The sequence below is a fragment of the Malus domestica genome, chromosome 09 (assembly GCF_042453785.1).
Source record: "Malus domestica chromosome 09, GDT2T_hap1".
NCBI classification, from domain to species: Eukaryota; Viridiplantae; Streptophyta; class Magnoliopsida; order Rosales; family Rosaceae; genus Malus; species Malus domestica.
Genome location: NC_091669.1, coordinates 27,644,451 through 27,668,631, shown reverse-complemented (window position 1 = coordinate 27,668,631; position 24,181 = coordinate 27,644,451). Strand labels below are relative to the sequence as shown.

Sequence of the window (24,181 nt, the reverse complement as noted above, 5' to 3'; positions counted from 1 at the left end):
TCATTCATCATACCTGGATTTCTGGAGTTATACTGCTCCGAGGGATCTAAAATTTGGATATGTTGTAGTTCACAAGCTGAGGAACAACTTCAATGAAGAAAGCATGATGATCTGAGCAAGAGAAAATAGAGTTTCAAAGCTCACAACAAATCTGACGGGTTGACAGACAAATGATAAACAGTCACTCATCATACCTGGATTTCTGGAGTTATACTGCTCCGAGGGACCTCAAATTTGGATATGTTGTAGTTCACAAGTTAAGGAACAACTTCGATGAAGAAAGTATGTTGATCTGAACAAGAGAAAATGGAGTTTCGAAGCTCACAACAAGTCTGACGGATTAACAGAACATTGATGAACAGTTACTCATCATACTTGAATTTCTGAAGTTGTACTACTCCGATGGATCTCAAATTTGGATATGTTGTAGTTCACAAGATAAGGAAAAACTTTCATGAAGACGACTTTGCAATCTGAGCTATAGAGAAAGGTGTTATCTTGCATCCACTCAGGCTGATTAGTGGAAACGAAAAGCAATTCCACCAAAGAAAAGATGAAAAAGAGAGAAAAGCCACTAATTGCACTTGATCTTGTCTAGTCAATAGCATGCAGCATCAAACACACAAAAGTTGGAAATATTTTTAGATAAAGCATATACGAATGTGCGACATCGAAACAAGAATTCGTTACTTTGACAAATTAGTAACACGCGAGACACCTCATTCGGCAACTCTCTTCGCCTGAAGACTTGGGGGACTCCCACCATATGCTACTGCACCTTGATACTCGGCAGTCTCACAACCACTCAGTGACTTGGATTTTTCAAGTCTCCAACCGAGAAGTTTTCCTCACTCGGGAAATTAAGGGAACACTACCTCAAATTACATGCTTCACTCACAAAGCTTCAACAATACAGGTTTCAACAAAAGCAAAAATTCAAAGAACTTTATGAAGAAGGCTTTGGTGTATTTAACACAATATGTTGAAATGAAGCAAAGCTTATTTATTAATATTTTCGATAAGCCACAAATATGCACATATACATGAGTCAAAATAAACAAACAAAAGGGAGCCTTCACAAAGGTTGCTTAGGGGAAGTCTCAGCAGTCGGTAGAGCCCCAGAAAGAGAAAGCACCGGAGGGTGGTTATCCGGAACCTCAGTACTTGACAAAACCCCAGAAGGAGGAGGCATTGGAGGTTCATCATTTGAAGCTTCATTACCAGGTACAGCCCCAGAGGACGAAGGCAATAAATGCCTTTGGAACAAACCCACAAACCGCTGATGATCAAGTAAAACCTTACCATCAGATTCCTTCATCTGGTCAAGCTTCCTCTTCATGTTTGTAGCATAGTCATGGGCGAGCCGGTGCAACTGCTTATTCTCATGCTTGAGCCCTCTAATCTCCTGTTTGAGACTCATCACTTCAGCAGCCAATGATTCAACTTGGCGGGTTCTAGCAAATAGGCGTTGGGCCATATTAGACACAGAACCTGCACACTGAACACTAAGAGCCAGAGAGTCCTTAACAGCCAACTCATCAGACCATTTGGAAAGTAGTCTGTTATCTTTGGGAGTGAGAAGGTTCCTGGCCACCACTGCAGCGGTCATATCATTCTTCATCACAGAATCCCCAACGGTAAGAGGACCAGTAGGGGATATGAAGGATGGGCGCCATATGTTGTCTGGAGAAGGCGTGGCTGTCTCTTCTCCAAGGTTCAAGTCAAAACGACGGTCGGAGGGTCCAAACATTTTCAAATGTGTTGAAGAAGGAAGAGGTCAGACAAATCAAGATCTTAGAAGTGCAAGAAATGAGCTTCTACTGGTAGAGATTCAAGTGTGCTGTGGAACTTAATGCCAGCCTCTATAAAAATCTGCACTCGACGGAGCTTCAGAAATCGAAGAGGCGTTTGCTTTCTCAAAAGCTGGGCTGCTCAGAGACCACGAGGGCCGATCTCAGAAATCGAAGAGGCGTTTGCTTTCTCAAAAGCTGGGCTTCTCAGAGACCACGAGGGCCGATCTCAGAAATCGAAGAAGCACCTGCTTTTTCAGCCTCGTCAGCACCTGTCACATGCACAATCAGCTTTGCGGAAATTACGGGCACTCTGTCGAAGATTTCTGGTGAAGTAGAAAGCACGTGAATCTTACTGTTCAATCACCGCTCTCCATATGCACCATCAACTCCTCGGGTACCACATATAACTTTGTCAAAGATCTCTGACAAAGTTTAGGCACGAGAATTTCGAAGTTCCAGCTACCCTACTATTACCCATAAGGGTAAAGGAACAGCACCACTGCTTGACAACTGGAAAGTCCCTATGTGTGTCGACCTCCGTGTTTTGCGGCAAGACAGGTTGGCAAGAACGTCCAACCTTTACTCACATTCGAGAAAAGACTCCCAACATAATTACTTTCTCAAAAACCGGAGTAGCACCGCTTTCCGAATCTCGAGAGTCAGATCCTCGACGGGATTGCTTGTTCGAAAACCGAAGAGGCACAACTCTCAGAACTTCGAGAGCTAGATTTCCTTAGATAAAGCTTGTCTGTAATCTCCACACGTAATATCAGCTTTCCAGATACCACATACCACTTTTTCAAAGTGCTCTGACAAAATTAAAACACGTGAAGCTGGCAGCTCCCACTACATTGCTGTGACCAAGAAGGGTAAAGGAATAGCATTACTACTTGTTATTGGGAAATCCCTATATACATTGACCTCCCTCCTCAACGGACAGGCAAACCTGCAAAAATGCTCAACCCTTTCTCGCATTCGAAAATGCACCCTCAACATAACCTCTCGAAATACTCAGCTTTATTTCCCCCCGATAATACCTCAGCAAATAAGCCACACCAAGAACAAGAGTATCTCATATCATCAGGGTCGAAAGCAAGAGTATCCCATATCATGCTTTCTCCCTGTCTTTGTCTTTGTCCTTGTCCACACCTGCAGGACAAGGAGAAAGAGAGCAGTCAGTCGGAACCTGAAATCAAACCTCCAATTTGGAACTGACTGCCTGGAGCCTTTGCCTGGTTGCTTACTTAGCATTGCTCTCGAGTACTCATCCTCAACTGCTGTCAAGGTCACGAATTCCACCGGCAAATACCTCATGACAGTTGATCAGATATTGGCTCTTTACACTGAAGCTGCCAAGCGTGGATGAGTCACTATGAAGGAATGTTCTGAAGGACCATTTAAATGCAAAGGTTGCACACCACTTCTGCCATGCAAAAGATTGAAGCAGAAGGTTCAACGGTGAGCTGAAACAGATCACTACAGCACGACACCTTTCCATACCACATTCATTATTCCGTCAACAGCAAAAGTATCCCATATCATCAAGGTCGAACGTACTCTAGATTTGATGGACTTGTTTTGACCCTTAAATTTTTGAGTCGGCCTTATACTCTGAAGGGCACCAGAAAACCCTCCAGCACAGTTCAAGAATAAGCATGTGGAAAGTTACTTCTTCAAAAGCAAAAGTATCTCATATCATCTCTTATCTATTTGCTTCTCCTTATCCTGGCAGTTGAATGAGAGACAAGGAGAATGAGAACAATCAACCGGAAGCCGAAGTCAAACCTCTGATCCTGGGTTGCTTACTTGGAAGTTTGACTGCTTACCTTGTCTGTCACCTCTTTCAGCAGATCTCCTAGCTCGGCGACTTGGGGGACTCCTACTATAGGGTTTGTATCACACTTGACTAAGCCCGAAACTACAACTAAGCTTCAAGTGAAATTGATACATTACCTTGTGCGTCAACATCAGCTAAATACACCATTCCCAGATGGAGGAAAGGTACTTCCAGAGAAGGGCAGATGAAGATCAGACCACACTTCGGTACTTAGAAGTTTCGTGATTACTCAAGGGATTGGATCTTGCAAGTCCCCAACCGAGGAGTTTCCTTCACTCGGGAACTTAGGGGAGCACTGTTTGTACCATACTTGACCAATCCCGAAACTACCGAACACCGGCCAACGCTATACTGTCAAGGACCCAGAAGAGTTCCCCTCCGACCAGGAGGCCAATCACTACTCGACACGTGTCAAGATTAGAAGCCAATCAGAGCGCAGCACGTGTCAACATCAAGAACCAATCATAACATGACACATGTCAATGTGACAAAGCTACAAGTTTTTCTATAAATAGGGGTCATTCCCCCACAATATTGCCTAATGCCATTTTGTGTTAAATCATTCACAAGAACTCACTAAATTGAGAGCTTGATCCTTTGTACTTGTGTAAGCCCTTCACTACTAATAAGAACTCCTCTACTCCGTGGACGTAGCCAATCTGGGTGAACCACGTACATCCTGTGTTTGCTTCTCTGTCTCTATTCATTTACGTACTTATCCTCACTAGTGACGGAAGCAACCAAGCGAAGGTCATAAAACCTGACACTTTCTGTTGTACCAAAGTCTTCGCTGATTTTGTGCATCAACAGAAGGTATTCGTCTGCACCAAGATTTGCCATTATTCCTCGTCAGCACAAAAGCTCTGCTACTAGAACTTGGAGGGGCAAAAAACAGAAGGGTGAGTGAGCACAAAAATAAAGGTTTTAAAAATCCATTTATTTTCGAAACATACTAACCCCTCACTGTAAAACATGCATAGTTTCCAAAAAATCATACTACGTATAAATATGAAATCAAATGCATGCCAACAGTAAAACCAAAAATATGCAACAGCAAAATATCTCAACGACAATATAAATATAGGCATGTGCTTCACAATCTAAGCGAGTATGTCAGTCAGAGTCACCTAATGTGACCTGTACGACTGCACCTATTTCTCATCAATTTATGCTAACACAAGAGTCGAAGTCACCTAATATGACCTGTATGACAAGGCTAGGTGTATTAATATACTTTCTAGTTCTATGATCACGTGAAGGCTAGCGCTATGCGCGTCACCTAGAAGTCAAAGTCGCCTAATGCGACCTGTACGACAGGGCTAGCACCTACTTGAATCCAAGGCAAGCATGCGGTGCAAGGTGAACATCATGTGAAGGATTGGCCCTGGCCTGGGGCAGGAGCACTAACACCGGGTGTAGCAATGATGAGCCACTATATGAAAATGAGCATGCCATAACATTCCAAACAACACAATAAACTCGCCTGAACTTACATGCGCGTCCTGTAGAATTACTTAGCATTTCATAATAACATAGTATTTATGAGCAAGTAAACTGCATATGAATATGCCATGATCAAATATAAATCTCAACCACCACCGCATTATTATAAAAGTAAGTAAAATGTGGCATAACATGCATAAATCAACTTAAAAGCATTTGTGGAAACTATACAATATATATATATATATATATATATATGAAAACAAAATGCCCACTCACAGAACATGACGTCATGTCGAACCCACCTCGTGGCATCGAGAGTCCTTGCAATGCGTTTCACCTAGAAACAAAACCATTTAACGTAAATATATAATGTATTAACATATAAACGCATTTTTCGTTCAAAGTACAGCTATTAAAGAAACTATTTTAAAATGATCGAATTTTGGAAAACGGATGGCGGATTCGGGTCTGACACTTCGAGGAACCTAAGAAGGGACCTCGGATTCCTCTCAGTGCCGCCACAAGGTGGCTGCACAAGCAGCCATGTGCAGCCCACGCGCCATCACCACGATTTTTGCAGATTTTTCCCTCGACTTTCAGAGCTTATTACGAGCTCGATTCTCAACCAAAATCGATGATTCAAAAGCCAACTAGAAGCTAGAAATGTGGGGAACATGTTTGTACCAATTTGAAGTCGAATATTGGCCAGAGTTAGCCGGGGAAATGGTCTGAAAGTGGCTAAATGGCCATGGGTCCAAGTTTTCCAGATTCTGGGAAATTTTATCCCAACTTTCTGAGCTAATTTCTAGCTCGCTACCTAACCATTTTTAGTGTTCTACCTATGTATTTGAAGCTCATAATGACCAGAACATGGTCATACCATCATGAGGTCAAAACATGGTTGAAGCCAGCCGGAAAAGTGATATGAAAGCGGCTCAATGGCCACGGTTCATTCATTCCACAAATTTGGGGAAAGTCCTTCCCCGAGCTGCGATCTGCATTAAATCACCCACAAACCTCCTATTTAAGATTAGAAATATCACTAAGGGATCAAAATAAGAAAGATTCGGGGTTGGGGGGGTTCCAAAATCACCTTGGTTGTGCACGGTGGGAAGTTGCCATGAAAAATGGCAAGTATGGGTGGTGATGGTGGTCTGCCGCGAAAGCCGTGGTGGCTATACCTTTTTTCCACAATGAAATGGTGATGGTGGTCACGCTGGTTAGGTCACTACCTCTGTGAAATGAGTGCAGCAAGAGAGCTCGAGAGGGAGAGCCTAAGAGTGAAAGTGAGTGTCTGAGATAAAGAGTTATGGTGATGGTATGGCGAAGCTTTTCGGAAAAGGCAGTGGGTGGTGGTTGATGTTGGTTGAACTTGTAGAGAGGGAGAGCTGACAGATGTGAGGGAGGAAAGATAGGAGAGTGAGGGGAAAAAAGATGAGATATGGAAGGATACACGGGGATAGGAACACATGAAGGAAAACAAAAATGGCATCAGAAATGGGATGCCATGTGTCAGTCATGTAGTGGTCCAAAGTGGAGAAATATCTCCATTTGTGAACTTACCAAAATACCCTTACCTTTCGAATTCCATAATATCCCCGTTTTTGCTCGAAATTCAAATCCGCTTGTGCCTACGCATTTGTATCATCGAGTACTATACAAATACACTAAAAGAAGGAATCCTTCGTCTCTCTAACAGATGGTCAATGAAAGTCAAAATCTTTGCCTCAAAGGGCATTTTCGTAAAATCACTAATTTAAAATTTATAAAACTTCAAATTAGGGATGGATTGTCACAGTCTTCAACGCAGCCGCATCCTTTTTTGGAAGATGGTTGAGTCTCCCCGTCTTTTGTTTTGTTCTGAAGTCCTTGAACTTATGAAGTCTCGTTTCTGTAGTATACCAATTCATTAACATACCACCAAGCCATTTTTTATTAACATAATGACACCGAGTTTTTATTGCAGCCCGTGCTACTGAATCAGCTGCTTTATTTTGGGTACCAACAATTAAGAATTGTTTTCCCCTACTTCTTGCATCAAAAACTAAATCACAAGCTTCTGATAAAAACCATGTAGTTCTAGTAAGATTTATAATATGAATGCCTTTACGCTTTGCAGAGATATAAGGTGTCATTTTAGGATTCCATTTTTGAGTACCATGACCAAAATGAACTCCTGCTTCCATCATCTCTTCCAAATTGATGTTCCAATATCTTCTTGTCATTTCTCCCCACACTTCTCTTCTTCTCTTCTTTTTTTTCTTAAAAAAAAAGAGATGAAGTACCCTGAAAATAGAAATAAATAATTGTTCCCATGGAACCTTCTCTTCTAACGGAAATTGGCCATCGATACAGATCCAAACCGTTCATTTATTTCCATTCGTTAGTATCTTTATTACTATTACCAAATCAAATGACTGTAAAAGGATGAATTCTCTCTTTCGAATCATTAAATCCCATAAAGGATAAATTCACTCTTAGGAATCCTAAAAATGATTGTTATGATGTATCATGTAAATTCTTTTAAATGCAAAAATAAAATAATTCTATGTGGTGGAACAAAATATCTCTCATTTCCCCCCTCGAATAAATTCTTCTTTTTGGTTTCCAAAGGAATGTTGTTATGTTGCATTGAACAGTGCACTAATCCTTTGAATCCTGTACCAACAGGTATCATCCCCCTAGAACAACTTCTCTTTCAAACCTTTCAACCAATCGATACGACCTCGGAGAGCGGCTTTTTCTAAAATTCGAGCAGTTTCTTGAAAACTCGCTTCAGATATGAAAGTTTGAGTATTTAGAGATGTTTTCGTTATTCTTAATAATATGGCTCGATAACAAATTGCTTCTTCCAAAGCGCGCTCCGTTTGTTCAGCTCGCAGCAATCCAATTAGTTCTCTAAGTGAAAAAACATTAGACATTCCATCTTCTGAAACCAACATTTTTTATGCTATTTGACGTACAATAATTTCTATATGTCTATTATGGATCTGCACTCCCTGGGATCTATAAGCCCTTTGGATCTTATTAACCAAAGAGATACGACTTTGCACTATAATTAGTTTAGCACCAATCATAAATCCCTAAGAAACCCCAAGAATTCTTGTTATACACTCATTCCAACCCTTAACTCTCTTTTCTATCTTCAATTATCAAAAAGTGCTTCATTCAAGTCCACAAAACACCATCTCTACCTCGCTTTGAACACAATAATCGAAAACATTCCCAAACCCGTTCCCTTCCCTGCTATTAATAGACCTAGTACCCTGCAGGGGCCAAAATATGTGGTGAAATTGGCCTTTCCCATCTAAAGAACAATTCGAGAAATTGGTTCATAAAAATCAAAGAAGTTGGTTCATCACTTTTTATCATAGTCGAATGAATAAGGGAAATTTTATTCAGACCCATTTATCCTCTTTCTACACTTAATTTATCATTTTTATCTTGAAATTCCAAATGTGTTCAACAATTCTCTTTCTACACCCAAAATAAAAAAGAACAATATATATATATATATATATATATAAAGTTTAGCACTAGAAAATTCTACCCATCCTATCTCTCCATACCCCAACCACCCCCAATTTCTATTCTTCCCCGACCCCACCGCCACCTCCCCTACCACCCACAATGAAAACCCCAAAGATCTCAGCCATCACTCACTCTAACTTGTCGTTCAAGAACTGAATAGTTAGACAAAAGGTACTCGAGAATTTCATCACACACTTACCTTGTCGCAAGTGAAGAACGTTGAGGGACTTGAAACTAGGAGTGTGTCCACAACAGTGTAGACTTGGATTGTCAGAACTCATTAAGTTCTCCCATGCAAAATGCAAGAACTGCTTCAGTGTAAACCCTTACTTGCGTTGGTATCGATACCTAATACCTTGCGGGCAAATGCGTAATCGTTGGAACCAAACTATCAGCGAAAAACTCCACCGCAAGTGTGTGAACTCTCTTTTTTAATGCAAACTATTTTTAGGTTTTATTGGGATTAGTTGATTAATCATTTTTCTTATCATATCGTGTTCAATGATCGATGACTATAATTTTGCATATTGCGAATTAGTTGTAATGTTTATTCTGTTTTAGGATTACCACACAATGGCGAAGCTATGAATTGTGAGGGGGAGGGGTAAAATTTAAAAGGGTAAAAGGTTCCAATAAAATGGGGACACCCATTTGAGGTCTAAGTCCAAGGTTTGCAAAAAAAATTATGTGGACTACCCAGAATATTCGAAGAATGATTTGGACTAACCAAAATATTCAAAAGAGGACTTGGGTTGCCCCAAAGATTTGAAGGAGGATTTAAACTAACAGTATTATTTGAAGGAGGATTTAAGCACTATTTCTTGTTGTAAAGTTCCATTACATAACTATATAATGAGCAAAGTTCTAAAGGACGCTAAGCGCTAGTTGGGCAGTAGACATGGCCTAACGCTTAGGGAAGGATTTTGGCGGCTAGATGTTTAAATAAATTTATTATAATATTTTATGAATAAGTGTCTATTTATTATATAGTATATAGTATCTAAAAATATTGATTATAAAACATAATGTATAAAAACATTTGATATATTTTCTTTATTATTTTGTTGAATTTGATGGTACGAAATAAAAATTGGGATGATTACGAGTTCGTAGTACTTTAAAAAATATTTTTTAAAGCTCGTGTGAATTTATAGTAAATTTTAAGATATATAATAGTGTCAAACACGTGGGTTAAAAACCTTAGAAAAGTGAGCAAATTAACAATTAAAAATCAAAACATGACACACCCCGACCTGGAATGTCCACTATGACTCCGAATTAGGCTGTGCTGGCTTCGTCACCACATCCCGGGCCGGGATGTAACAAAACAAATCTCATAATAATTCACCACACGTAAGATTGGAAGAGGCACGTGGGGTAGGATGGGAGAGAGAAAGTCTTTCTTCTTCCAGAACCAGAAGCACCAATTCAGAAGCTGCAAAATGTAGCTTCCATTCCTCCTTTCTTTGGCTTGACTATTTTGAAAGAAAAAAACAAAAAAAGAGCTTGTGCGTAGCCTGCGCTGCACAACAGCATGGACTCCTCATGGAATTGCAAGTTTTCCGACCAACCAGAGGGGCGGCAACATAGCAAATCAATACTTCTGGGCTTGTTTTCCAATGAGAGGAGGGGCGGCAGCCCCTCTCTGCCCCTTAGTAGCTTCGCCAAGTTTTGAACTTAACAATTTTCAACTTCCAATCCTACTTCCACTACAGCGTTAGATTCGAATAGTCAGCTGCTTCAGAGAATTCAGACTGTTAGAAGAATTGCGTGAAAGATTGGAAGAGGGGTAGTGATGGTTGAGATCTTTGGGGTTTTCATTGTGGGTGGTAAGGAAGGTGGCGGCAGGGGAGGGTAGAAATTGAGGGTGGTCAGGATTTGAAGAGATGGGTGGCCGGAGGTTTCTAGTGTTGGAATTTTATTTTTTATTTTTTGTTCTTTTTCAATTTGGGTGTAAGGAGAGAATTGTTGGGCATATTTGGAATTTTAAGAAAAATAATAATAAGTTAGGTGTAAAAAGATGATAAATGGGTCTAAATAAAATTCCCATTGATTAATCTCCAAAATGAATGAAACTTTATAGAATTGATCTTTTGGTTTGACTCTAAAGACATACGCTCTAGGACTGTATCAAAACGATGTATTATTATTGGCAAAAAAAAAAATGATGTATCTGGCAATTTCATTTCTGAATCATTACCTGAATAAAAATAAAGTCCCTAAATTATTTGCTTTAGAAAGAAAAAAATCTTAAATTCATTAAAAGTATCAATTTCCTTCATAATATAAGATTCAAAGTTGTTCTATCCAAATTATATTTCTATATTTTTTTTTCTTAAAAATAAATCTTTAAATACGTTAAACATGACAATTTCCTTCCCATTTTAAGATTTGAATAACACACATGAGTACTCCTAGAAGAATAACTTTGAGTCTTTCAGAAGGGAAAGACAATGGTATTTTTTAATGAATTTACGTTGCCACTTAGTAATATACAGGTAATATACAACCTAGTGATATTTCTTCTTAATTATAAATTACAAGTGAAATATCTTAAATTCGAAACAGGTGAATGCCGAGTTGATAATCAATTTATTCTTTTTTTTTATTTTATTAAAAAAAACAGTTGGTAACTTCATCATGGCAATCCACTTTTCCGAAGGCCGTGAACAATCACACAAGCATTTTAATCTCCTCCTAGCCACCACAGTATGATTCACTAGCGTCATAAATTGAACTAAAAACATACTTCATAGAATATGGGACTGAAATTTATCCCTTCGACTGAGGCACTGGTCTGGTTAACTAATTTATTCTATTAAACAGTAGTACATGCACGACTTAATTAACTCAGGATCGTTGCTTCCATTGTTGTCAACGCACGCATACTCGGCCTTGTTACGAACAAAGAGAGTGTGGCTGGAGACAAATCAACTGAGAAATCAGAATCAAATAAACTCTCATGGCTCATGGGGTGGGGGGTAATCAGACTGACAGACAGTAGCGATGCCGGTGGCGGAAGGTGATGCTCATCCTCCTACACAAGAAGAGTGCTTTGACGTCCTCACCAAAACCGGCCAGAAGACCGGCATTTCCAAGCCCAGGCAAGCTCCTAACCCTAACCCTAACCCAAACCAAGCATAATCAAGCAAAGATATTTTGGATGCAAATTTTCTCCTTCTCCATCTTGGACAATTTTTCACCTACAAAACAACTAGCACCTTAGGTTAAGGCCAAAAGCCTCACGCGCAATGGGGGGGGGCTTTGGCCGAAGAACCTTCGATGCCAAAGTTAGAATTTTAGAGAGAAATAGTGTTTAGAGTATTTGGGATTTTTTGTAAGAGAATTTGAATGACTTTTTGGTGAGAATAGGTGCCTATTTATAGGATTAAGCTTACCCATTTTTCCCCTTGGTGTGGCCGGCCTTGATGGTTTTTGTGGTTATGATTTTGGCTTAATTAGCCAATTTATTGGTTAATTAAGTATGAAAGAAGTAAATGGGAGGTTATAAAATTATTTATTTGTATAAATGGGGTAGTAAAATGGGGAAAAGTAAGAAAGACTAAGAAGAATGTGAGGTGGCCGGCCACTACCTATTTTTAGGGTGAATGGGATATATTTTGTGATTAATTGGGTAATTTAATTGATGTTTAATGGATTAATTGGGTAATTAATCCATTAATTAACCAATTAACATTATTTTGTAGCTTACCTTGCAAAAGGGGATTTGATGAGATGGACTTTGAATTGGTTACCTCTTTTGGAGCATTTTTTATTTTGTTGAAAGATGATTCTCCGCTACTCGCTCGTAGGAATCCCAATGTGCCTTAAGGGTATTCTTGTCCTTTTTTATCCAAAGATCTACATGTCGCCTTGTGATTATTTTTGGCTCCACAAATGCCCCCACACCTGTTAGGCTGCTCGTAAGAAAGGGCAGCAGGTGTAGAGATCTTCTTGCTTCAGGAAACGTAGGATTGCTTCCCATTCTGATGTTGATTTTCTCTTTAATTGGAAATTAGGTCCTTCTAGGAAAGGGAAATAAACTTCTCTCAAAGTCTATTTAAATCCACTTTAAGTGGGTTATTAAATAAACTTTGGAGAGCAATTTATTCTACCTCATAAGAGAGAGAAAGTTAGAGGATATTTGTTCCCCCTCATCTAGCAATCTTCTACATCTTGCCTGTGCAAATGACCATCTTTCGTTGATTTCTTCGTCTTCTCTGTGCCGCACTGATGTAAGAAAAATTTAATTTTTCTTGCCTTTTTCTTGGATAGTGCTATTACGGGGCAGCCGTCGGGGTAGTGTGGCACGTCGGCTGGCAGGGGCCAGAAGTTGGCTCGACATGGGTCGAGGAGATGTTGTGGCAGGGACCACTGCTTGGGCAGCTTGGCTTGGCTTGAGCCAAGGGTAGCTTGTGCGGCTGGGGTCGAGGATTGTGGCGCTAGGGCGCAGTGCTAGGCGAGTCGCATGGTTCATGTCCTTTGGGCTCTTGGACCTAACTCGGGCCAGGCTGACGATTGAGAGAAATGATAAGATTATGGGTCTCATGGGCTGCTGTAATGTTGGGTATGCAGGCCTCCTGCTTGCAGGTCCAAGAGGAAAAAATAAGGGATAAGCCAGTATAGGTTGAGCTCCCATGCTGAGTATCATGAATGGCATTGTTGAATGTAGAAAGAAGAGATCTTCCCCACCTTAGATTCAAGATCTTAAGCATGTCGCTTCTGAGCTTTGTTCTGCTGCAAAAGATAAAGAGTTGATTACTGCTTATAACCAAGTGATCCACTTCAAAAGAATGGTCGATAAGCTTGAACCCCAAGTGTTGGAACTTCAAGGCGTACTGAAGATCAACGAAAGTCTGAAGAAGGAAATGGATGAGCTGCAGAGCATCCACGTTGGTCTGCTCGAGGAGGATGAGCAACTAAAAGATGAAAAGGCTGGGCTTGGGGCTTCTATATTTCTCCAGAAGACTTGCTTGATTTTACTTTTGAGGCTTCTATTGGTGAAGTAGTTGGAGAAGTTAGTGCCCAGGCTGGGGCAGCTGGGGGTGAAGCGCCAGATGATACCGCTGCTAAGAGCGTCGCGGCTGCTAAAGGTGTGGCAACCGAGTAGTCGTGGGATGTCCAAGCTGCTATAGTCTTCTAGGTTGCCTTTAAGATTTTATTTGTTTTTCCTTGTAGCTTTTGTTTTTCTTGAACTCCTTTGACCTTTGCTAGTTGTTTATAAACATGTTTTCCTTCGTTTTTCTTCATCTTCGCTTCTTTTGTTCATGCCCTAACCTTTAGATTTGATAGACCAGTGGCAGGCATGCTACTTTTTTATAAGCATACAAGCCCGCGTAGCCTATGCTGCCATAGGTGTTGGTTTAGAACTTTGCAAAGTTGTTAGCCATAGGGTTGGCAGCCGGATGTCTTACTTACAGAAGTAGACAAGTCCGCGTAACCACTAAGCTGTTAACCTTGGCTTTCTCCAATTCCGTAGGTTGCGTAGCAAGTATCACAACACTTTAGGACTTGATGTAGGTTGTTCCGCGCTTAGCAGAGGTGAAGTTTATCAACTACGTAGCATGTCGGCAATGGATAAAACTTCATATATGCGTGCTAGCTTGTTTAACCTTTCACAAGAATGTGCGGTTGTATAGTCTAGCGCGGTTTTACTGCTCGAAGGGCAAGCCGTAGACAATCTTCCAGAATCCGTAGGCTACCTTAGTGCACTCGGTAGTAGCTTTAGGGTTCCAGGGCAGCCGTCTGTTAGGCGTACTGCATAATGTGCCCCCTCCGTCTCTGGGGTCCGGTTCCCCACAGATTAGGCCAAGAGACCCAAAATCTTTCAGTTAGCTAAGCCTTGAAAAAGACCATTGTGGCTACTTCTAGGAATCCCGGCGCAAGCCATCGTGCATCTAGTTATACTAGGGTAGCCAGGCTCATCCACGTCTGGATATTCGGAGTGTAAAGTTTATCCTCCCGTTTTGGAGAGCTGACCCATATGGGTGTCGGGGAATTGGTTTACTCTCTCACACTAGAGAGCATGGTTGGTCCATCGGGGGGCGCAATTCCTGCGATGAGTCCCTAAGTAGGGCGCAGTCTTCTTTTGAAGTGCAGGAGTGATCAGTTGTTGTAAGCATGTAGCCGAGCCAAGTTGTGATTACTTCTAAATTCCTTATTAAAAAAATGAGTGAAACGAACAAGACTTAGCTGTAAGGTAGGAACTGCATAACAACTGGATAGTCCTCGGCTTGTGAGGCGGTGCCCGTCGAGCTTCTTGAGTCTTCGGGTTTTGTTGTAGCTAGGGAGGAGTTGCTGCTAGTAGACTACTATTTAAGTAATGGTCTGCTCACGCTTCTCCTCTGCCAGATCTAAACTTGTGGCCATCTCCTTACCGTTCAATTGTTCGTCTTTTGGTGGTGCGATATGCCCATAAACATCCGAAGAGTTCGTTTGGCCATTTTCCCTTCTTGTTGGTAAGGGATTTCTTGAGGCAATCGAGGATCGTCTTGTTGGATACTTCGGCCTGCCCATTGCCTTGAGGATATTTCGGTGTGGACATGTGCTGCTAGATGCCATATTCTTAAGGCACTTTTGTACTAACTCCTTAGCATCTTGGTGCATGGTAGGCTAATAGTAGCCTGCGTTAAGAACCTTCTATGCTAAGGATTGGCCTCCAAAGTGGTTTCCACATACACCTTCGTGGATTTGATCTTAGAACTTTCAAGTCATCGGGAGGCGCTAGGCAGTGGATATGTGATCTGGTGTGGGATCTTTGGATGAGAATGCTATGACACTTAGGCTGTTGGCTCTATCTCTATGCTTGGCTTGTCAAAATATTCCACTGGAATAGAGCGTTTTGAGTTGGTGATCGAGTGCGAAGCCTAGGCCAGCTAGTACGTTTGCATGGGCGTTGTCTACCCGGGGAACTTGAGTGAGAGTTTAAGTCTGAAATGCCTCAAGCTGCTTGCGTACTTTCTCTAGGTATTACATCATTGACATGCAAATGCCAAAAATCTCCATTGAGGGAGCAAGTGCAGCTAATGTGTGCTCGGCTACCTTCGGGGAGTCGTTGGGCCGCTCTGTTGCGTTGTCAAGGCTAGGTGTGAAGGCACGGTAGGGAGCCGTGGGGCTAAGGCCATGTTACATGTAGCAGGAAATGCTCAATTTCTGGTATTGGGCCACTCTAGAGCTGAATAATGGAGCAAAGGTTGGATAGGGCTGTGTGACGTGTAGCAGGAGGTAGTGCTCAACTGCTGGTACATGTTGCTTTTATGTAGAATCTTCTGGGGCGACGAGGACAAAACTTGCTTTTGAATGTTCCTTCCAGTGTTCATCTACCCTTGGCGTGTCTTTTGGGCCTAGTTGTTGTGTTCGTCAGGATTCGGTGGAATAGTGCATCATGATGATGACTACGTGCATTTGAGGGTAAAACTTGAGCCTTTAGGTTACAACAACTATCGCCAAAGTTAGCTTTTGAATTTTTGATAACATCAATGAGAGCTTTTAAACTGTGGAATACAACTTATAGCATCGAGGAGAGCTTTTAAACTGTGGAATACAGGTAATCGGGCCCCCAGCTCTTCTCGTATGATGGTAGAACTTATTTCTGCTTCAGATGTGACTACTTGTCTAGTCAGACTTTGAATCTCCTTCAGAGTAGTGGGGAACTTCATATTCAAGATTGCTTGGATTTTCCTTAAATGGGCATCGGCGAACTTCGTCCAAAAGTGTATGCTTCTCTGCCATAGCGAAAGAGTCTGCCAGAGTTAGATCTTATTTCATTATCAGTTTTCCGAACAGTGGGTGGTCTGCTGGAAGTTCTTTTTGGAAGGCTGCTCTAGCTATCAAGTTGTTGCATCCGACTATTTTTGCCTTCTCTACTTTAAACCTCCTCACATAGTCGCGAAGCGACTCCTTTGGGTTCTTCTTGACGTCAAACAAATGGTCAGACTTCTTTTTAATCGAGCGATAGGATGAATATTCTTTGGTGAAAACCAAAGAAAGTTCGTAGAAATTCCGGATGGATTGTGGCGGCAGGGTGTAAAACCAATCTTGCACCTCGCCTTGTAGAGTGGTGGCGAATATCTTGCACATGAGATCATCGTTGTTTCGATAAAGGATCATTGCGCTTCGATAGCGCTTTAAGTGTCTCTCCAGGTCTTCATCCCATTTGAAAGATGTGAAATGTGGCATGCTGAACTCGCGTGGAGGCTCTGTTTGCTCGATCTCGTCCGTGAAGGGTGACCTGCTTGTGTTGGTCATGTTCCGTTGTAGTGCCTCGTCGGTGACCTCATTGCGTTGGAAATCGTGCAATCACTTAGTCTATAGTCTCTCTACTTCCTCCTGAATTTGCCTTTGTTGGGGTAGTGGAGCTTTCGGTTGCCCCCAGCCATGACTTGCTGGTCTAGGCTGCTCTTCCATAAGTTTGGCTCGTCTATACCATTGATGTAGTGCATGTGGTGCGTTCCTAGCAGGCGAGGGAGTTCTTTGTAGGCTGCTGGTTAAACTTGAGCTGGATTGAGTGACTGATTCTCTCCGTCCGTCGTGCTGCCTACTCCGATGTGTGGTGGAGGATGCTCCTTGCCGGCTTAGCCGCGAATGAACACTTTGCCTGGAAGGTTGCTCATGTTGACTATCAAAGTGTGACCCCAACCATGAATGCATGCTCATCCGTGGGCCTAGTCTAGAGTGCACGCTCCTCCGCGCTTTAAGATGGGAGTATACGCTATTTCGGGGGCCCAATTGGGAATGTACACTGCTCGAACGCTCAGCTCGTGGCTGTTCGAGTGGCTGCTTACCGAGACGCTCTGAAAAGGTTTGTCTGCCCTTGTCCTACTTTGGGATACCTCGTCCGGGGCACGTTGGATCCCGATGCGTTGCAAAAGTTGATTCACCAAGGTTGTCTGTTGTGCAAGGGCGCTCGTCAACTCTATGACTTGTCGAGACAAGTGTTGTTTGCCATTTGGATTGGAAGAGCTTGGAAGGAATACGCCTCCTTGGGTAGTGGAAGGGTGGTAGACTCCATGCGAGAGATTTGAGTTGGGAAATGTCAAATCCGAGAAAAAATGTGGTGAGAATGCCCCCAGCTCGATGGTAGGTCCGAATAGTTGAGATAGTCTTGGGCCAACTTGGGCTGCTTGGAAATCCACAGGAGCAGACTGGGCCACGGGAGCAAGCTGGGCTATGAGAGCAGGCTGGGCTGCGAGAGTGGGCTGCTCGGTGGGAGCAGGCTGGACTACGGGAGTGGGCTGCCCGTCGGGAGCAAGCTGGGCCACGAGAGCAGGTTGGGCCGCGAGAGTGGGCTGCTCGGCGGGAGCAGGCTGCTCGGAGTGTGATGCACATAGGTGCGAGGCTTGGGCTTGGCTTGGCAACGCGTTAAGTTCGCGTTGGGCTTGGAGTGACATGGCTTGGGTCGTGGCCTTGGTGCCGTGAGCCTTGGATGGCACGGCTCGGGCCGTGGTGAAGGCACCATAGACCTTGCCACAGGTGGCTACCGAGGTAGCGATCGTGGTGGTTCCCGTGGTGGAAACTCGTGATGGTGGTGTCGCTCCACTTATTGTCGCATTTAGCCTCACGGATCTCCGCAATCCCATTTCTTGAATATTAAAATTTTCACTTGTGGAATTTTCTAAATTTCTAGCCATTATATTTTTCTTATACGTTTTATGAAAGAACCTTTGCAAGTAAAAAATTCTAATAATAAGAACGTATGAAAAATATTCAAATGGACTAGAAAATAAAGAAAAAACCTTTTTGTGCGAGAGTCTTCTACAAGTATGGATTTCAACTCTCAATGAAAGCACCAATTTGTGGATGCAAATTTTCTCCTCCTCGATCTTGGACAATTTTGCACCTACAAAACAACTAGCACCTTAGGTTAAGGCCAAAAGCCTCACGCGCCCACGATGAATGGGGGGGGCTTTGGCTGAAGAACCTCCGATGCCAAAGTTAGAATTTTAGAGAGAAATAGTGTTTAGAGTATTTGGGATTTTTTGTAAGAGAATTCGAATGACTTTTTGGTGAGAATAGGTGCCTATTTATAGGATTAAGCTTACCCATTTTTCCCCTTGGTGTGGCGGGAATTAAGTATGAAAGAAGTAAATGGGAGGTTATAAAATTATTTATTTGTATAAATGGGGTAGTAAAATGGGGAAAAGTAAGAAAGACTAAGAAGAATGTGAGGTGGCCAGCCACTACCTATTTTTAGGGTGAATGGGATATATTTTGTGATTAATTGGGTAATTTAATTGATGTTTAATGGATTAATCGGGTAATTAATCCATTAATTAACCAATTAACATTATTTTGTAGGTTACCTTGCAAAAGGGGATTTGATGAGATGGACTTTGAATTGGTTACCTCTTTTGGAGCATTTTTTATTTTATTGAAAGATGATTCTCCGCTACTCGCGCGTAGGAATCCCAATGTGCCTCAAGGGTATTCTTGTCCTTTTTATCCAAAGATCCACGTGTCGCCTTGTGATTATTTTTGGCTCCACAGATATTTTATTTTATTTATAGTGTTCATTATTTTCTTGTAATTTCTGGAGAAACAAACAGAATATATTGTATAAAGAAAAGGAAATGATATGGGTTAAGCAAACTAAGTCAATCAATTACTATTATCAAGTAAATTAAGCAAATCAGTTGATAAGTTTTGATCAATTCAAACACAATATTTTTCCCTTTTTTAAATATGTATGTATGTAAATGTTCTGTTTCTGATTTTTAAGAATTTTGTGCTGATAACCCATTAGTTCTGAATCTTTAGATTCAACTGTATATGTTGTGGTATAATATGCCCATGTAGGGGAGATGTTCATCGAGACGGGGATTACCACCAAGCTGTTCATGTGTGGATTTTGGCTGAGAGTACGCAAGAACTGCTTATCCAACGGGGTGCCGACTGCAAAGATTCATGGGCCGGACTGTGGGATATCTCAAGTGCTGGACACATATCCGCTGGTGATTCGTCACTTATAACAGCTCGGTAGCTAGTTTCATCGCCCCTACTTGTAACAGGTATATAGTTTGTACTTAGATCCATCGCATTTTATGAACTTTTGTTTGATAATATATTTGCATTTTAAAAGGCATGTACAGATGAGATGATAACCAATTTAGTTAAAATGTCATTCGAGCACACCCCCCCCCCCAGGTCTTCCCTTGTTTAATCAAGCGCCTTTAGGCTGTAGGAGGGGTAGAATTTCATTGACAAGTAACTGCGGAATGAAGTGGGAATGTGTGATAATGAGCTTGTTAGACAGTTACACGAGTCTTTGAGCACCCCCATCGGACATGTGGCAAATTAGGCATTGCTTGGTAAAAGTTTCTCATTTTCTCAAGTTAGGATATAAACAGACAATGAATTTATACCGGTTTATTTATTTATTTTCCGGTGAAAGGAATTTATACTGGTTGACTAGATTTGGTGAAGGATTATATCATTTGATTCATATCATATGTTTTTTAAAGAATTAACTTATGTTGGGCATACTGTCTGGCAGAACTTAAGAGTTAGTAGAGTTTCTTAAGATTGGAAAGATGAGAACGGTTATCCTTTAGTTTTGTGAAGCTTTGGCCTCTATTTCGATGCCATGGTGGGAAAGGGATCAAAGAATTTTTTAAGATAGGACAGAAGAACTAGATTCCTTGCATCCTAGTGGGCATATTTGTCATTTTAGGGATGTTCCTGTTAGTGTGATTCATCTGGATGGTCTGCTGTTTTGTGCCTGGTGTGGCTTATTGTATGTATTGTTTGGCCTTTGTGTGACTTTGTTGGGTTTGTTCCTGTTAGCTTGATATTGTTGAGTTTTTAAAACTTTCTAGGCCGTCTAAAACTTGGTAAGAAACTGTAACAAAGTTTTAAAGCTAATATTGATCTAACAAGTTAGAGCTAATATGAGTTTTGTGTTAGAGATAATGTAGAAAAATAGAGAATAATCCGAATAATGACTTTGAGGTACGATTTGAATCGTTTCCTTAAAGTGTTATTTGCCCCCACTCGAATGAGTTTGCTAAAGGATTCTTGGCAAATCACTTCCAGGATACAACAAAGTATGGAATATTCGATTAGCAAAACCGAATTATATTCCCTTAGAAATAACTAGAAAGAAATTGTATGAATGTGATGAAGAGAGTAGAGATAAATGAATTTAGAAATAAATCTCTAAAAATTGTGTATGAAACATTATGCCACAATAGGTATTTATAGGCATTAAGGCACCCGTTCATCGAGGCCTTTCATTTTAATTGAAGATATACAACTCTTCTTAAAAGTGTTGATCTAAAAGACATGTCTTCTATTTAGAATTTTTAGAAAATAAATATTGACTAATTATATCTTTTAATTTTACTCATACAATTTGAGTAAACATCATATCTTTTAACCAAAAGTTGTAACCATTTAACAAGATGTACAAAGGTTGAAATCCAACCTTTCCGCCTGTAGGCTTGCTGCGCACCGCAGCAGCCTTTCCCTATTATACATACAGATATGATGCATAATGCAGCACCAAGTCTATTATATATATATATATATATATATATATATATATCTTTATTTATTATTGAAATCTTTAACATTTTGATGGAAGCCATTTTACTTACTGTCATTATTTGTTCCTTTCCTATTATAAGATTTACTGTTTTAGCTCTTTGATCTGGTCCCCTTCATATTAAATCTTTTCTTGTTGCCCCTTTTAACGGTAATCAGGAAGCTAACTTTGGCCATAATTAAATTTACTTTGGAATTAATATTTATAAATGATTTTTCACTTTCTTGAATAGTAGATAAAAAATATTGTTGTAGAACATTTAAAAGGGGTTTATACAGATCTGCCAATTTCATAAAGTACCTATTTCTGAATTGAAATATTTTCTTCCTCATTTCATTGAGTTACTACGCCACCTCGACCTTTGTACGAGACAGTCATGCCTATTTATTGATTTTTCTTTTTGTTGTGACAACTTAGAGCATTCTGAACTGTAGTCACTAAAACATAATAATGTTATGTTTCAGGAGGGAGCTTCAAAAAGAGCTGGGTATAGTACTTCCAAAGGATGCATTTGAAATGCTATTCATTTTTCTTCAAGAGTGGTTAGTAGGTCTATGTTGGATATATATTTCTTTATCTAACATATTTTATTATAAACTAGTTTTTCTTGAAAATATTGCTAGGCATCTTCATTGTTATTGTAATCAAGAGTTAGTTCTGGAAGGTGAGGTGTTATACTTGGGAAGTTGTTGGAGTTGTTGTGGAGGTCTTAAGCAGTTGAAGGTATCTCATATAGGATTCCAGTTTCATTCTGTTTGTACCATACTTGACCAATCCCGAAACTACTGAGCACCGGTTAACGTTATACCGTCAAGGACCCAGAAGAGTTTACCTCCAACCAGGAGGCCAATCACAGCGCGATACGTGTCGACATCAGAAGCCAATCATAGCGCGACACGTGTCAACATCAGAAGCCAATCACAATACGACACGTGCCAATGTCAGAATGAAACTAGAAACTTTCTTCTATAAATAGAGATCATTCTCTCACAATATTTCCTAATGTCATTTGTACTAAATCATTCACTAGTACTCACTAAAGGAGAGCTTGAACCTATGTACTTGTGTAAACCCTTCACAATTAATGAGAACTCCTATACTCCGTAGACGTAGCCAATCTAGGTGAACCACGTACATCTTGTGTTTGCTTCCCTGTCCCTATCCATTTACATACTTATTCACACTAGTAACCGGAGCAATCTAGTGAAGGTCACAAACTTAACATTTTCTGTTGTACCAAGGTCCTTACTGATTTTGTGCATCAACATTTGGCGCCGTCTGTGGGAACGACACTTATTCCCACTCTCTTCAGCTTTGACAAGCTGGTTTCCACCATTCGTACACTCTCTTTTGACCAGGCATCCCTCTCTAACATAGGGAACGAAGGAAACCACATCGTACAGAATGACACCCCTCTTGCACCTAGTGCGAAGCAACGAAAAAAGGAAGGAAAAAGGGTTGCTCTTCAAGATAAAGTCAATGAGCTAAAAGCTCAGAACAACAAGATAGCAATGAAGAACGAGGTCCTCCAGGAGCAGTATAAGAAGCTCTTAGAGACGCTCCACGAAACTAGGCGTACTCAAACACGCGAGCTCGTTGCCCTTGTGAACATCAACCATCATCTGGGTACCCCCCCAACACGGAGGGTCAGCTCCCTTTGACATGGGTATCCCTGATGAGGAGCGAGCTAATCATCAAAACATTGATCAACATGGGACTTCTCTCAACCCAGATGCTTCGACCCGAAGCAGGAGAAGTGGAGAAAGACACCTCCTTGCATAAGGGTTGGAAGGATCAAAAATCGTTTATCGTGACTGCCGAGACTTCCTAAAGCAACATTGAGAGAATCCCCTCCACATATGCTCGAAAATCAATGACCCAAGGGTTTCTGAAAGACTCGGTCCCCTATCACGACCCAGGCCCGCTGCCAATCTAGGGAAGGAACAACAGGTCCCAGAGGAACATGAAGGTACAGGGGACTCTGAGGTATTCCGACAAACTCACCCTAGAAGTCAGTACAGCGAGTCCAAGAAAAAACCACATGCCCTTGCTCAAACTTTCCTACTTCCAAGAGGGGATGAAAACTTACGAAAGAAAATTCCAATGGTACATGGCTCCATCCTTGAAGAAGTAAACTAGTTGAAGGCCGAACGTCAAGCCGAGATACCTGACTGGAACCAACCCAGGCCTGGCCCTCTCGCAAGGAGGATCCTCGACACCCCCCTTTAAGCGAAGACAAAACAAAAGCTTGGTTTACAACTATATACTGGAATGGAGGACCCAATTGAACACCTTAACCTCTTTGAGTCCACCATGGCATATCAGATGCACACCAACGAAGAGCGATGTCTTCTCTTCCCCTCCACCCTCTCTGGCGGAGCTCTAAACTAGTATTGCCGTCTTTCATCTGAGACAATAGACTCATTTGAGGAACTGAGGAAACTGTTTATTTCTCAACACATCTTCTAGACCGATTGCTTGCATTCTACAGATGACTTGTACACTATTTGCCAGAAGCCGGACGAGTCAGTACGAGAGTATGCCGGTCACTTCAGCCATGAGTATTCTCGCTGCGCTGAGGCAGATGACAAAACCGCCCTCAAGGCCTTCATGGCAGGCCTACGTGATTGTTTCTTCAAGTACATGATCAATGCCAACACTTGGAAGACTAACTCTGAGGTGATGGCACAGGCTTACAACCACGCCTCCGCCGAAGCAATGACATACCAAGGGAACCCCCATATGGTTAACCCCTATCAACAATTGGGAAGTGGAAGTCAAGTTCAACCAAGTGAGGAGATATTGGCCATTCAGACACCCATTGCATCATCTCTTGCCTCATTTAGCTACTCGCTAAGTCACCAAACGTATTTGTCTCTTGGTAAGAGGAAGGATTTTTACTTTCAGCAAGCCCATTACAACAAGAGGGACAAAAGTTCGTATCAAGACAACTAGGGGTGAACATACCGTCGACTATTATGACTATGAGGCCAAGCCTCACTCTTTCAAAGTGGAGGACTAGGTACTGAAGGA

The 24,181-nt window shown here is 41.4% G+C and overlaps 1 pseudogene; it reads left to right on the top strand.

Moving 5' to 3' along the window:
* The first annotated feature begins 11,613 nt into the window (after positions 1 to 11,613).
* Positions 11,614 to 24,181, top strand: part of LOC108169290 (nudix hydrolase 3-like) — a 36,352-nt pseudogene continuing 23,784 nt past the window's right edge.